The sequence below is a fragment of the Humulus lupulus genome, chromosome 4, assembly GCF_963169125.1.
Source record: "Humulus lupulus chromosome 4, drHumLupu1.1, whole genome shotgun sequence".
NCBI classification, from domain to species: domain Eukaryota; kingdom Viridiplantae; phylum Streptophyta; class Magnoliopsida; order Rosales; family Cannabaceae; genus Humulus; species Humulus lupulus.
In genome coordinates this window covers 128464156-128478527 of record NC_084796.1, presented here as the reverse complement: position 1 = coordinate 128478527, position 14372 = coordinate 128464156, and the positions used below count along the sequence as shown (strand labels likewise).

Genomic DNA, 14372 nt, shown 5'->3' with positions numbered 1-14372 from the left:
GAATAGCGGGGTATGAGACAAAGGACAAAATTGCCCTTGTGAGCACATGATGAATAGTCTAAGGGCAAGAGGCAATTTAGTCATTTCTGTCCAAGTATAGGTCTTGGTGGGCTGGGAACGTATCAAAAGGTTTAGGAAAATCAAAAGGGATTCTTAAGAGCTCACTCTTTTTGTCTCCCTCGTTTTCTCTCTATCTCTTGAAGTTTTGGAAGAAGTTTGGGGAAATTGAAGAACAAAGCCTAGGAAATTGAGGTGTTGAGCTTTGGGAATTAGGAGAATAGCTCAAGGGAGGCATCATATCAGAGGTAAGGTCAAAAATGCAAATTTCAATTATGAAGTTTCTATGGTTTTGTTTGAAGTTTAAAGTGTTTCATGTTTGATAGTTGGGGAATGAATTTTGGGTTATTGATGGGTTTTTTAATCTAGTATTTAGCTGGGTTTGGTTGCTGGAAAGAAGTATATTGATTTTGGGGATTTAATTGGAAGATTGGGATATAATTGGGTGGAATCTAGTTGGTTCTGCTAAGGAAAAACCCAGAAATTCTGGGTTTGAAGGGTTGGGCCGCGACCTTGTTCTTGGTAAGCCACGACTCTATGGAGCAAGAAGGAGCCAGGAGGGATCGGAGGCAGAGGCGGGCTGTGGCGCTTCAGAGGAGCACCATGGCGCATGTTTGGTCTTACAGGGAGGTTGAGCCTCTGATTTAGAGGTGGGACGCGGCATGGCTCCTTAGGGTCGGGGCCCTTAAGGGGAAATTTGGCCCAAATGAGGTTTTTAGGCAGGGAACTTAACCTTTTGGGCTGGGGTCGATTCTATTTCCTTGTTGAGTGGAATTCGATGTCTCGGAGGCTAGGATTTGGTCTGGAAGCTATTATTCTTCTGTGGTTGATGGAATTCATTGTTATAGTTGTGACTAGGTCTATGCTAAGGGCTCGAATCAGGGATCGTACTGAAAGAGTGTCGCTAATAACTTGCATTCTGATCGAAGGTAAGAAAACTACACCTAGTATGTGAGTGTGTGATTAGGGCTTAGTTCAATGGTCAAATATAAACATGATTAAGCTTTGGCCCTGTTAATGAACATGATTATAATTAGGTTTGTGAATATCTGATTAATTACACTGGATTGCGCATAATTTTGATTATGCCTATGATTGTTGTTTGAATGTAATATATTGCATTGTAATTGTTGATATGTATGTTATATGAGATATGTGATTGTCTGTTGTGACTGGGAAGCTCGGTTTATAAACCAGAGGGTTATTAAGATGTTAAATGGGGATTGACTTATTAGTCGAGGGCATATTGGACTTCGAAAGACTCGTCTTATAAGTCGAGGGTCATAAATCTTCGACTTACAAGTCGGGGGCATGTAAGGCTTGACTTATAAGTCAAGGACTTAAATGACTCAATTTATAAGCCGAGATTGGCATTGTGCACGTGGAGTGCAGGCTACCGTGGCTGGGCCACCCTGGGAATGCAACATGCACTTGACTGGCTTGGATGCCAACAAATTGAAAGGAAGTTCAGCACACACTTGCGTGACCCTATGGTTGAAGATTTGTATAATAGCTACACCAGATTTAGTTATTACTGTTTGACAGATGTATTACTCTGTGAACTGTTTATTATGTTTTCTTGCTGAGTCTTTTGGCTCACAGGGGCTTTATGGTGCAGGTAAAGATAAGGAGAAGCTCAGCGAGCCATGAGTCGGAGGGCGATAGCAGTGACATGTACATATGCAGTTCGCTCAACTACCACGGCCGAGATGCTCAAGGAAACTAGGGTTAAACACAACTTTTGCCGCCATGTTCGGCTTATTATGTAACCTGAATGTTGTAAACAGCTTTTAAACTGATGTTTTTTTTGGGATTCCATATAAAGAACATGCTTTTAATTTAATGAAAATGCTTTTAATTTAGTCCAAATTACTTGTTTAGCAAGCCCCGCACTTTTTTTAAATACACTTGGTAACAGACCCTAATTAGTAGGGCGTTACAGTTACTCTCACCAAATCCTAATCCAGGATACTTGACTGCCGTCGAGATGGGAAACACCTAGTTATGGAGCCATTTCACTACGGCAAACAGGCAGATCGAGGAGGTCATGGCTCGGTTACGCCCTCTTGCAACCGACATTAATGTCGGAAAGAGGCAAAGTGGGTCTTATAAGTCCCACAGGAATAACTGGTCTAAACCTAGTCGTTCTATCAAAAATGCCACTCCAAATTCTGTGCCTTCAGAGTCAAACCACAAGAGTGCTCACGAAGGCAAAGTGCTCCAGCGAATCCTCCTGTGCAATGACCAGAACCCCAGGCACAGATAACTAGGGACATTGCTATGGCGGGCTAATTTAATTCAACCACAACGAATGAGGATAGCCTCGCCAATAAGGCATCCTCCATCACCGATAATACATCCTACACCACCACAGCCACAACGAAATGCTTTAGCTCGTGGGCAAATACTTACACCCCACGGACTTGTGCTAAGAATCTAGGTCCTCGATCTCAACCATGAGCCTTAAGTTTTGCAAATGGAAGGTACTGGACGGAGAGCCAATGTGAAGGCAGGTACGATAGTGACCGAAGAAATCACTTGAGCTCAGCACAAAGTCCACGATATGATCCACAGCCCGACCTGCGCGATTATTTGAACTCACAAAGAAGGTATCTAGCTTGGAATGAGGATGTTAGTTATACTCGACATTAGGGAGATCTTTCCATCATACGCGACAATGGGAATGTCTCGCCTAACCAAGCTCGAACATGGAGGCACAACAACCCATCAAACGTGTACAATAGGATGGGAGCTATTTAACAACCCCCAGATAACCTAGGGATCAAGAACCAAACCCTTGAGAGAATGGCTTTGATAGAGGAACAAAGGAAAAGACTCTTATCTGGAAAGGGAATGGATGATTGTGACTCAGCGGCTACATATCCTATTGGCTTCAGGATGCCGAACATGCTGAGATTTGATGGAAACACAAATTCATCTGATTACCTTGGGATGTTCAACAAAATGATGATGGCCCACAATGTCAGGCTCGATCAAAGATGTATCCTATTCCCTGCAACTCTTGTCGGACCTGGCAGACAGTGGTTTAAAAAATACAAGAAGCAATCGATAAGCTCGTGCAAGAAATTTTCTTCCGAGTTTAATTCTATGCTTCACAGGCAGCTCGTGTTGAACTGATTCATTGGCCAATGTAAAGTAGCAACCTGGTCAAACACTAAAAGCATATCAGAGCATATTCACCTTTAGTTGAAGGATGAAATTGAGACTCACATTCGGGCTGGACCATTAGCCCAATACACTCAAAATCGGGTTGTTCCCAATCAACTTGTCGGGCCGAATCCTCAGCCAGTTCCAAAAGCTCTGACAGGAGCTTACACGAATCAGGTCGACCCTCCCTCAATAGTAGGAGGAGATATAACCACTATTGTCGGAGGACCTCATTTGGCGGGCACAAGCAGCAAGGCCCAAAAGAGGTATATTAATGAGTTGAAAACTCATAACGGTGTGGAGTTTGTCCCAGAGCAGCGGTTATCGAAACAATAGCGGTTGGAAAAATAACCAATCATTTTCACAGAAGAGGATGCTAGCCATGTTTAATTCCCACACAATGACCCGCTGGTGGTAATCGTGCAGCTGGCTAACCGAAGGGTATAGAGAATACTGGTGGATAATGGATGTTTTGTAAATTTACTTTTCAGATCCACCCTAGGAAAGATAGGATTATTCATAAATGGTTTGAAGGTGACCTCAATGACTCTATACAGGTTTTCAGGTGAACAAACAAAGGCCATAGGGACAATCAGACTAGTGATGATATTGGGAGAAAAGTCACGAACTGTCTCTAAAATACTTGAGTTCGTGGTAATCAATTGTTCGGCCGAATATAATGTAATTTTGGTTCGACCTGCACTGAGGCATTTGAAGCCAGCACTTTGATCCGACACCTGCCAATGAAATTCCCCTCAAACTCAGGAATATGCACAGTACGTGTTGACCAACTCGCTGCTAGAGAATGCTATAGCATTGCTGTGAAGGGAAAATCACAACCCGGGCAACAAGCCATGGTCATAAGTAAGGGAGGCGAGGAGTCCTGGGTAATGGAAGTCACCCGTGGGACTAAAGACAGGTCTAAGCATAAAGCAATAAAAGAGCTTGAGGAAATAAACATCGACCCAAAAGAACCTTCAAGAGTTGTAAAAATAGGGAAAAATCTTGAAGTCAAAAGGAAGAAGGAGCTGATCGAGTTTCTACGGAAGAACCTGGACGTTTTCGCCTGGTTGCACAAGGATATGGTGGGAATCAGTCCGAGTATAATAATTCATACTTTAAACTTGGACAAGAATGTGCCTGCAAAGTCCAAAAAATTAAGGCTTTTGGGGATAGTATGATCTGAAGTGTTAGAAGAAGAAGTAGCTCGCCTACTTAAATGCAGGTTTATCAGGGAAGCAAAATACCCGATCTGGGTTGCTAACCCCGTGCTGGTCCCAAACACAAATGAGAACTAGAGAACTTGTATCGATTTATTCAACCTCAACAAGACTTATTCCAAGGATTGTTTCACATTGCCAGGAATTGATCAGTTGGTAGACGCCACGGCCGGTCACGAGCTCATGTCTTTCATGGATGCATACTCTAGATATAACCAGATCGCGATGAAGCCTGCAGACCAAGAGCATTCTAGTTTCATGACCAAGCATAACGTATATTCCTACAGAGTTATGCCATTCGGGCTGAAAAATACTGGGGCAACATACCAATGATTGGTCAATGAAATGTTGGCTAACCAGATCAGGAAAAACATGGAGGTGTATGTCAATGACATGCTCGTAACCATGTATCTGACATGCAAGAGTGTTTTGGCATATTGAGAACGTACGACATGAAGCTAAATCCCCAGAACTGAACTTTCAGAGATGCATCGGCAATGTTTCTGGGTTTTATAGTCAACACAAGGGCGATAGAGGCGAATCTAGAAAAAATCAGGTCGTTACTAGAAATGCCTTCGCCCTGGTCGCGTAAGGAAGTACAAAGCCTAACTCGAAAGGTGGTGGCTTTAAACCATTTCGTTTCAAAATCCAGTGACAAGTGTCTACCATTCTACAACTTGCTCAGGGGAAACAAGAAATTTGAATGGACCGAAGAATGCAAACAGGCATTTCAAAATCTGAAAATGCATCTAGCTGAACCCCCTGCACTATAAAAATTGGCGTCTGGAGAGTGTTTGTTTCTTTACCTGGCCGTGAAAGAAAATGCAGTTAGTCCTGTATTAGTTCGAGAAGAAAATCGGGCGCAGAAACCCGTATATTACGTAAGTAAGAGGCTTCTCAGAGCTAAATCATGGTACCCACTGATAGAGAAGATTGCGTTCTGTCTCATTTTGGCTTCAAGGAAGCTCAAGCCATACTTCCAGTCCCATTCTATCCACATCTTAACCGACCAACCCTTAAGGAAGGTGTTGCAAAAGCTTGAAACGTCATGACGTTTATTAAAATGGGCCATCGAACTTAGCCAGTTAAATATATTAAACATTCTATGAACAACAATCAAGAGCCAAGCCCTTACTTACTTTGTGGCTGAGTGCCTTGGTTTTCAGGATGAGCTGATAAGCGAGCCAGTGAAGGAATTATGGAAAATCATCGTTGATGGATCGTCAAATGAAAATGGATCGGGAGCTGGGATAATCTTAATCTCACATAAAGGACAATGATTCCATACAGCTCTCAAGTCCGGGTTTGAAGCATCCAACAACGAAGCGAAATATGGACCAAAAATAGCCCAAAAATAGTCCATTGGTCCACTTTAACAATGGACTAGATCTCGTACTTGCAAAAGTGCGACAAATGCCAACGTTTCGCCATAGTTGCTCGAGCTGCTCCAATCGAGCTAACCCTGATTTCATCCCCTTCGCCATTTGTAGCATGGGGAATTGAATTGATAGGATCCCTACCAATGGGAAAAGAAGGGATTCGTTATGGAGTAGTGGCGATCGATTATTTCACGAAGTGGATAGAGGCTGAACCTTTGGCAACCATCACCTCGAAGAGAGTCCTAGATTTTGTTGTGAATAATATCATATGTCAATTTGGACTCCCTAAAAAGATCGTGTCAGGCAACGGAACTCAGTTCGATAGTGATCTCTTCATAGACTTTTGTGAAAAGTATGGCATAACCAAGAGTTTCTCGTCGATAGCATACCCACAACCCAATGGATAGGTGGAGGCTATAAATAAGACCCTGAAGGCAAGCCTAAAGAAAAGATTAGATGAAGCCAAGGGATTATGGTCTGAGTAGACCCCACACATACTCTGGGCCTACCAGACCTCGCATAGAACCTCCACGGGACATACCCCATTTTCCCTAACCTTTGGAAGCGAGGCTATGCTTCCAATTGAGGCAATGGTAACGACTCACAGAAAAAAGACATTTGATCAAGATCATAACAATTAGGTACTTAGTGCATCCCTTGATCTAATCGATGAAAAATGAAAGGCATCGCAATTACAGCTCGCCCATTATTAACAAAAGAACACTCATTATTTCAATTCAAAGGTTAAGGTACACAGACTTGGATTGGGTGATCTGGTTCTCTGAAGGATCTTTTTGGATAATAAAGATCCCATAGATGGTATGTTAGGGCCTAATTGGGAAGGAGCGTATCAGATTGCAAAGGTTCTGCGTGAAAGAACTTTCAAGCTAGCTCGGCTAAGTGGGGAAATAGTCCCACGAACATGGAATTCCCTACATTTAAAAAAGTATTATTAATAATAGTATTACAACTGATGTAAGGCTTATTTATAAAATCTATTTCAATTCAATAATAGTTGGATTATTAAATAACTACTTTTTTAATTATTACGAGCTTAGGTTGTAAATGCAACAAAGAACGTTTATACGTTTTGCTTCCTTGGCAGGCACATAACCGAGAAGAGTTTTTTAGAAAGTCCATCTTACTCAGATAAGGATTAAAAACTTAGATTTTGGAGAAATTGATTATTCAGCAGCTTAAAAAAAAATGCTCAAATTTTCAATAAACCTAATGCGAACTAAGTTTGAGAAATCTCTAAAACCCTGGATATAACCAGGTCTGAGGCCTAATTCCTAACAAGTACAATGCTATTAAGCTTACAAAAAAAAAAAACCCTAGATATAACCAGGTTTGAGGCTTGACTCCTAACATGTATAAAGTTATTAAGCCTATTAAAAATCCTAGACATAACTAGGTCCGAGGCCTGATTCTTAACAGGTATGACGCAAATAAGCAAGCAAAATCTTGGATACAACTTAGATATCAATAAAATCTATCTCGATCTAAAAACCAACACCTAAGATTTTGAATGTACAAGAATCTAAGGATTCATAAACATGAGAAAATAATAGACTAAGTGAAACACAAATAGATCACAAGTTAGATGTATATTCAAAGTATATTGTCATCTCAAGGAGAAAAAAACCTCAACCTAAGCTCGAAGGAAATTGTTTTGGTCCCCAGGGATTGTTACAAAAGTTTAAAAAATAATAATAAAAATGGTGAACATAAACTCACTGAGCTTCGTCAACTCACTCTAGAGAAGTGACCTCATCGCCATCCCCCTTAGCAGCTTCAGAAGCTTCGCCAGTCTCCGATGGTTCCTCTCAGAACTGAATTTTGAATCGATCATCATAACTCAGGCTGCATGAAAGAGAAGTTCTCGTCCTGGTTGAAGGCCCAACAATGGCAAAACATCTCCTCAATTTGAGTCGATGACTCTACACTTTCATCCTTGGCATTAGCCTTGACCTTGATCAGCTTCTTCTTAAGTTCTTCATTTTTCGGCCTAAAGCTGATGCACACCACCACTTGCCTCCACGACCTGATCATGGGAGGTGCACAGGGTGGCTTTTTCAGACCGCTTGCCCTCCTGAGAAGAAACCTGGGCAGCTTTGGCAGCCTGTTCGCTCTCTTAAGCGCTGCCTAGGGCAGCTCGGAGTTCCTCATCCCTAGCTTTAACACGAGCTATTCCCCAAAATTGGGCCGGGACAGACTGTAGAAGAATTAAGTGAAGAATAGTTTAAAAAAAAACTAAAGAAATAGAAGTTAAGGAAGAAAAAGGAAAACTTTGTTTTTTGAAAAGGAAATTTTTTTAAAGCAAAGGTTGTGAGGTTTCAGGTTTGATCACCTTATTTATACATAAACAATTGGAAATTCAGGCCATCCGATCTGGTTAGCTCAAGATACAAAGGCCAAGACTAAATAAACCATACAATGACAAAAAGTTGACAGGACAGTGGTCACAGTCCTCGAAACTCGAACAGACGCCAATTGTAGGCAGTCACATGTCTAGTACTTGAGTATTGGGCAGGCATGATTTTACATGGCAGAAGCCTAAAACCTCTACTGTGCATGTGAGAAAGTGACAACATCAAGCACGATCAAGAGCTTGGGGGGCAAATGTTGTACCCTAAAATAAGCACAAGTTCAATTACTCAGTTCGGGGTACAGCTGGCAGATGGATATGTGGAAAAATAGCCAAGTAGGATATTTGGTTAACGATGATGTGAGCAAGCTCGAGACCACCTGTCAAGATGACAATTGAGTTCGAGACTTATAATGACCAAATCCAACTTTGGGCGCTCAGAGTTTACTGCGAGGTAGGGTTTAGATAGCCTTTGAACATGAGCTCGGGTGAGATATTTAGCTCATGGAAACTTGGATGAAGCACACAGTGAAGGATCCCAAGAGATTCGGAGGCTCCTTATGTGCTCATTAATGCCCAGGCTGTATCGTATATTTATCATTTATTATCTGAGATAGTGAGAGTATATTCTATTCTGTTATCAAATCATATCCTAATGTGATGGGAATAATCTATATCAAATGTATACCTTATTTATTCACGCGGTTACCCAAACCTCTCCAAAAAATTCCTCTATATATAACAGGAATAAAGGACAGGGAAGGGGACAACCATTTTTTGTAGTACTAAAACTCTGCAAAAATTAAGAGAGAAAAGTAATAATATTGACTCGTGGACTAGGTGAATTTTAACCACTGAACCACATAAAAGTTGTGTGTGTTCGAGAGGGTGTTTATTATTTCATTACGGTTTATAATTTAGCACTAATTTACCTGTTTAATTTGTTAATATACTGTTGGCGAAAAACTGCGTCAACAGTGCATTAAATAAATTCTACCATAAGTTATGTATAAACAAATGTGATATTTTTAAATGTAAATAAGAATTCTTCACATTTTTAGTTAGGTGCGGTTTTTAAAAAAAAGAAAAAGAAAAGATTATGGTTTAATTCACTTATGATTTTTAAAACAAAATAAATATATGCTGAAACTTTGAATTAATAAGCTAAAATAATTATTTTCTTTAAAATTAATGATTCTTACACGTAAATAATTCATGTCTTAAATAATATAGTAAGAATATATTTTTTCCACACTTTAAATTATATTTTTTTTCACGTTTAAACATATAATTTTTTTATTGATTTAGAAAGGCTATTTTCTAAAGGAAACAAGAAATTTATTAAATATTTCCAAATGGCTACAAAATTTTTTATTTTCTATGCTAGTTAAAATAATAAATGGAATTATTATTTTATGAGAAATTAGGATAAGGCTAAATGAATTATTTTAAAAAGTAAATATAATATATTGAATTGTTTAATAAAACATTGAGATTTAAAGAAACAAATAACAGTATTGGAATTATGTTTTTGAATTTTATTTGAAAGAACAAGAAATAAGCATGTAGGAATTATTGTTTTAAAACATTAAATGTTAAGAACGCTCCCATGTATGCATGTCGCATGCAAATGCATTTTAACGTTCAAATATATGCCTATTGTTCAAAAATATGGTTTTTACTTTGTAACCATGGAGGGTTAATAGGTAGAATTAGCATTATTCTTTTATGATTTTATGTGAAAATGTATATGTTTGGAATTATTGGTCATCTTGTACCACGTGTGCATGGCCCATGTACACGTGGGTTATATGTGTTGGGCATAAGTATTGTTATGTAATTCTAAGAGACGATGTTTGATTATGATTATAGGCTCATTTGGAAGTTTTTCTCATTTTTTCTTTGCTCAGACCTGTGGTAAGGAAGTTAAATATAATTTCTATGTTTATGCTATGAAATGGTAAGATTTGTTTTGTATTGAGGAAAATGATGTGCTATGTATGATGATAGACCATGTAAAATGTAAAATGGAGTTATATCTTGAAATGTTGTGATGAGTGTGATGCAACATGTGTTTCCTTTATTTTGATTTGGAAGGGATTACATGTGTTTATATGATGTATGAAAAATAAAGGGTTGATAGCGTGGTGAACGCGACACAACAAATGAGTTACTAAGGATATGACGTAACTCATAGAGCGAACGCGCTGAGGTTATTCAAGGACCTGAGATCCAGTTTACTTCAAAGAGGAGGTCTTTCTAATTTTATGATTTTGCTGGTTACCTGGAGATGTGACATGGACAATAGTGGTGCCATGATCACAAATAGTATGATTATGATGTGTGATTATAATGTGTGATTATGATTTATGATTATGATTATGAAGGTTATATGATATGATTATGAAAGGAACATGATATGACTATGGTATGATATGCTATGAGTTCAAAGATACGAATATGTTCTTCTTGTGTTTCCTTGAATATTGTTGTATTGGTTTGTACTTCCTTATTGGGTTTTTATCTCATCCCCTTACTTTCCCCTTTCAGGTAATAAATAAGGTTTCTTTCTTGTACGCATTGTGATGTGGGGAGTTCCAAATGTCTTTGTGTGTATGGTGTGGGGGTATCCTATAAACGAATAAACAATCAACATAAGCATCGTGTTTTAAAGAATCGTGTTATGGACTTTAATTTCAAACTTATAAATGGGACTTAAAATTTTATTTTCTTTAAACGTTGCATAAGAACACTTTATTTTTATTTTAAACTATTGGGCCTAACTTGCATGTTTATCAAGGTCCCACTGAATTTTATGTGTTAAATGGTATTTTCTAATTATTTATGAGAGGAGAGACATTTTACAAAGTAATAGAATAGGGTGTTTTACAAAGTAATAAATAGAAATCTCATATTTTCTTGCCTCTTTTATAAAATAACTTTACTAATCTAAAAAAGAAAACTACATGTTTTCAAATGTAAAAATTTATAAATAAAGTGTGGAAAATTATATTTTCATACATATTATTTAAGACATAAATTATTTAGGTGAAGTACTCATTAATCTTAAATAAAATAATTATTTTAGCTTAATAACTCAAACTTTCAGCAACCATATATTTTGTTTAAAAATCACAAGTGATTTTAAACCATAATCTTCTTCACATTTAAATAAAAAAAAAACTGCACCTAAATAGTAATGTGAAAAATACTACATTTTAAAAATATCACATTTATCATTTACATAGCTTAGGGTTTAATTTACTTGATGCGCTAACATTATTTATCTCATTTAAGAGACCTTTCTTATTTTTAATCCAAAATCCCAGCAACTATTGATTCAATTAAATTACAAACTTGAATTAAAACTTTTTTTTTGTTTCATAAAATTCACAAAAAAATGCATGTATTATGTTGACAAAAACACCATTAACATGTGAAAAAATGTGCCCTTTTATTTACTTAAAAATAAAATACCACTTAAGGCTTCGCATGTGTATTTTAAAATATTGTTTCACCATTATACTCACAAATTATTAAAAAAAACCAGCAAGCATAATGAACATAAAACCGACTTTTAAATCATGTTTAAAGAATTACTTAGACCAAAACTTCATATACCACTTAGATCATCATTTGTAGGGAGCTTAAAACAAATTCTCAAATCTAACACAATAACCTATCATGTTGCTAATGAGTAAATGTGACATCAAATAAAAATGACTAACATGCATCAATAACCCCTATAGGCCGAAACCCACATGATATAAACATAAAATACCAATAACCTCATATACATTCACATGAACCATAGCATGTTCCTATTTTCCAAATAACATTCCTTGGCTGAATCCTACATAGAAGTTTATACTTTTGAATCCAAATATTACAACCACCTAACATACTTCTCAACAAGCCATCACAACAACTCATGCATTCATTGTACCAATAGGGCAAAACATACACACACAAAAATTATTCAACAAGATCAAAATAATCAACACATCAGCTTTCATTCAAAACTTGATTTTTGCAATAACCATCAATGACAAAGCAAGTCAAAATATTATAATTTTCCCAATTCAACAACCCACATTCAAATCATAATCTCACCAAGAAATAAAAAACAATTCAAAGATTGAGGGAGGAATCCAATACCTCTCTTGATAGCACTCAAGAACCCAACTATGGTAACCACTTTGTTCAACACTTGGGTTTTGAAACCCACACAAAGAAGAGAATAAAAGCCAACAACAACCAAACAACAACCAAGAGCAAACATAGCAAATCACAAGAAAAAAATGAGGAGATGAACTAGAAAATCACAAATACAAAATACATACCCTAGGATTTGAATCCCTTTTCTCTTCTTCTTCTTCTTCTCCTCCTCCTTTCTCTTCTCTCTCTATCTCACACCCTCTCCTTCTCTCTAGCTGACGTTTCCAAGAGCCACAATGACTTTCTTCTTTTCTTCCTTTCCTTTTTATCTAACCCTAGAGAGATTAATCTAGCCTAGTGGGAATGGATAAGTTTCCCAAATCAAATCCTTTTATCTATTTGTTTTTATTTGATTGGCAATAAAGGAAAAATAATGAATATAATAAAAAGATGACAAACTCCTTCTACCCATTTTAACTATTGTCATCAATTTAATTTCCAAATAAAACAGTAAAAGAAATCACTACTTTCCCACTATGCTTCAGACGCCTTCCCATTTCCCTTTCTATTTTATTTTTAATTAATTTTCTTTTAAAATCTTATAATTCCTTAATTAAAAAAAATGTGTACGGAAAACTATTGCATACTCACCAGTCAACCATGCACATGCACACACTCAATCGCCCATGTGCATCACTACCTATCATGCACATTAGTGCATTGAACCAAAACTAATTTTGTTTACAATTTAAATTAATAAACAAATATAACAACTAACAATTAGATTCACATATTTTCTACCAACAATTCCAACAATATTAAAAAAAATTCCTAACACTTAACAATTATTAATAAAATAAAGCACAAAATTAATTAATCTAAAATACAATATTTGTTGCGCCACATTAATATAGTCTCTTTATTTCAACAAATGAAAATATCCAAACTATTTTAGGGATTGATTATAATTTAAAAAACTAAATAATTTAATTTATTTTCCATAAATAGAAGATACTCCATTCCCATAAATGAAATTAATTTCGTTTACAATTTAATTAATTAATAAAAAAATTATATATTATTGTTGACGCGGTTTTTTGCCAACAGCGAATTAAGAAAATAACAACGTTGATTAGTGCTTGATAATAAACCAAAATAAGAAATGAACTCTCAAAAACACAAATCTTTTACGTGGTTCATTGGTTAAAATCCACCTAGTCCACGAGTCTATATTATTACTATTTTTCTCTCTCCATTTTGGCAAAGTTTCAGTATTACAGAATCGTCGTCCCCTTTTCCTATCCGATATTCTCAGTATTTATGGAAATTCCATGGACAGGTTTGGGTAACCGCGTGAGTCAATCACAGATTTACATATTTATTACATTTAATATAAACTATTCCCATTTATACTAGGATATGATCTGATCATGAAATAAATGGTCTCCTAATATCTGCGACATTAAATATGACAGGCTAGCCATAAATAATCGTATAAAAGTACCCGAGTCTTTCGGGATTCGCGGATACACAATATATTTGAGTTACTACGAGCTAGATATATCTCCAAGCTCGTACTATGGAGGTCGTATGAATATCATAAGCTCGCACCTCACAACCTATGCATCCCTAGCTCGCATAATCACCGTGACAGCTGAGCTATCCATGTGGATAATAAACGGATTCCTTGGTTATTTTTTTCGCATATAAATTTGCGCCTTGTACCTGAGCTGAGTGAAGGACTCGTGCTGAAACTAGGGTACACATTTGCCCCCCAAGTCCCTGCTCATGGTTCACGATGTCACCTTCTGACCTACACAGTAGGGACTTTTAAACTTCTGCTACATTAAACAATGCCTGCCCACTACTCAAGTACTGGACACGTGGGATGCCACAATTGGCGTATGTTCGAGTTGCGAGGCCTATCATAATTGTCTTGGATCTTGTTGTAACTAAATCGGATGGTTCAAATTAGTTTGCACTGTTTACGTATAAATAGGGGAAACACTTTTTAGATTTTAC

At 37.2% G+C, this 14372-nt stretch overlaps 1 long non-coding RNA gene across 1 annotated transcript in view; it reads right to left on the bottom strand.

The window, feature by feature from the left end:
• LOC133829167 (uncharacterized) overlaps positions 1 to 12666 on the bottom strand; it is a 30076-nt gene extending 17410 nt beyond the window's left edge. The window contains exon 1 of the long non-coding RNA XR_009891591.1: positions 12536 to 12666. This is a non-coding gene — a long non-coding RNA (uncharacterized LOC133829167). The remainder of the gene's footprint in view (positions 1 to 12535) is intronic.
• Positions 12667 to 14372: the final 1706 nt, after the last annotated feature.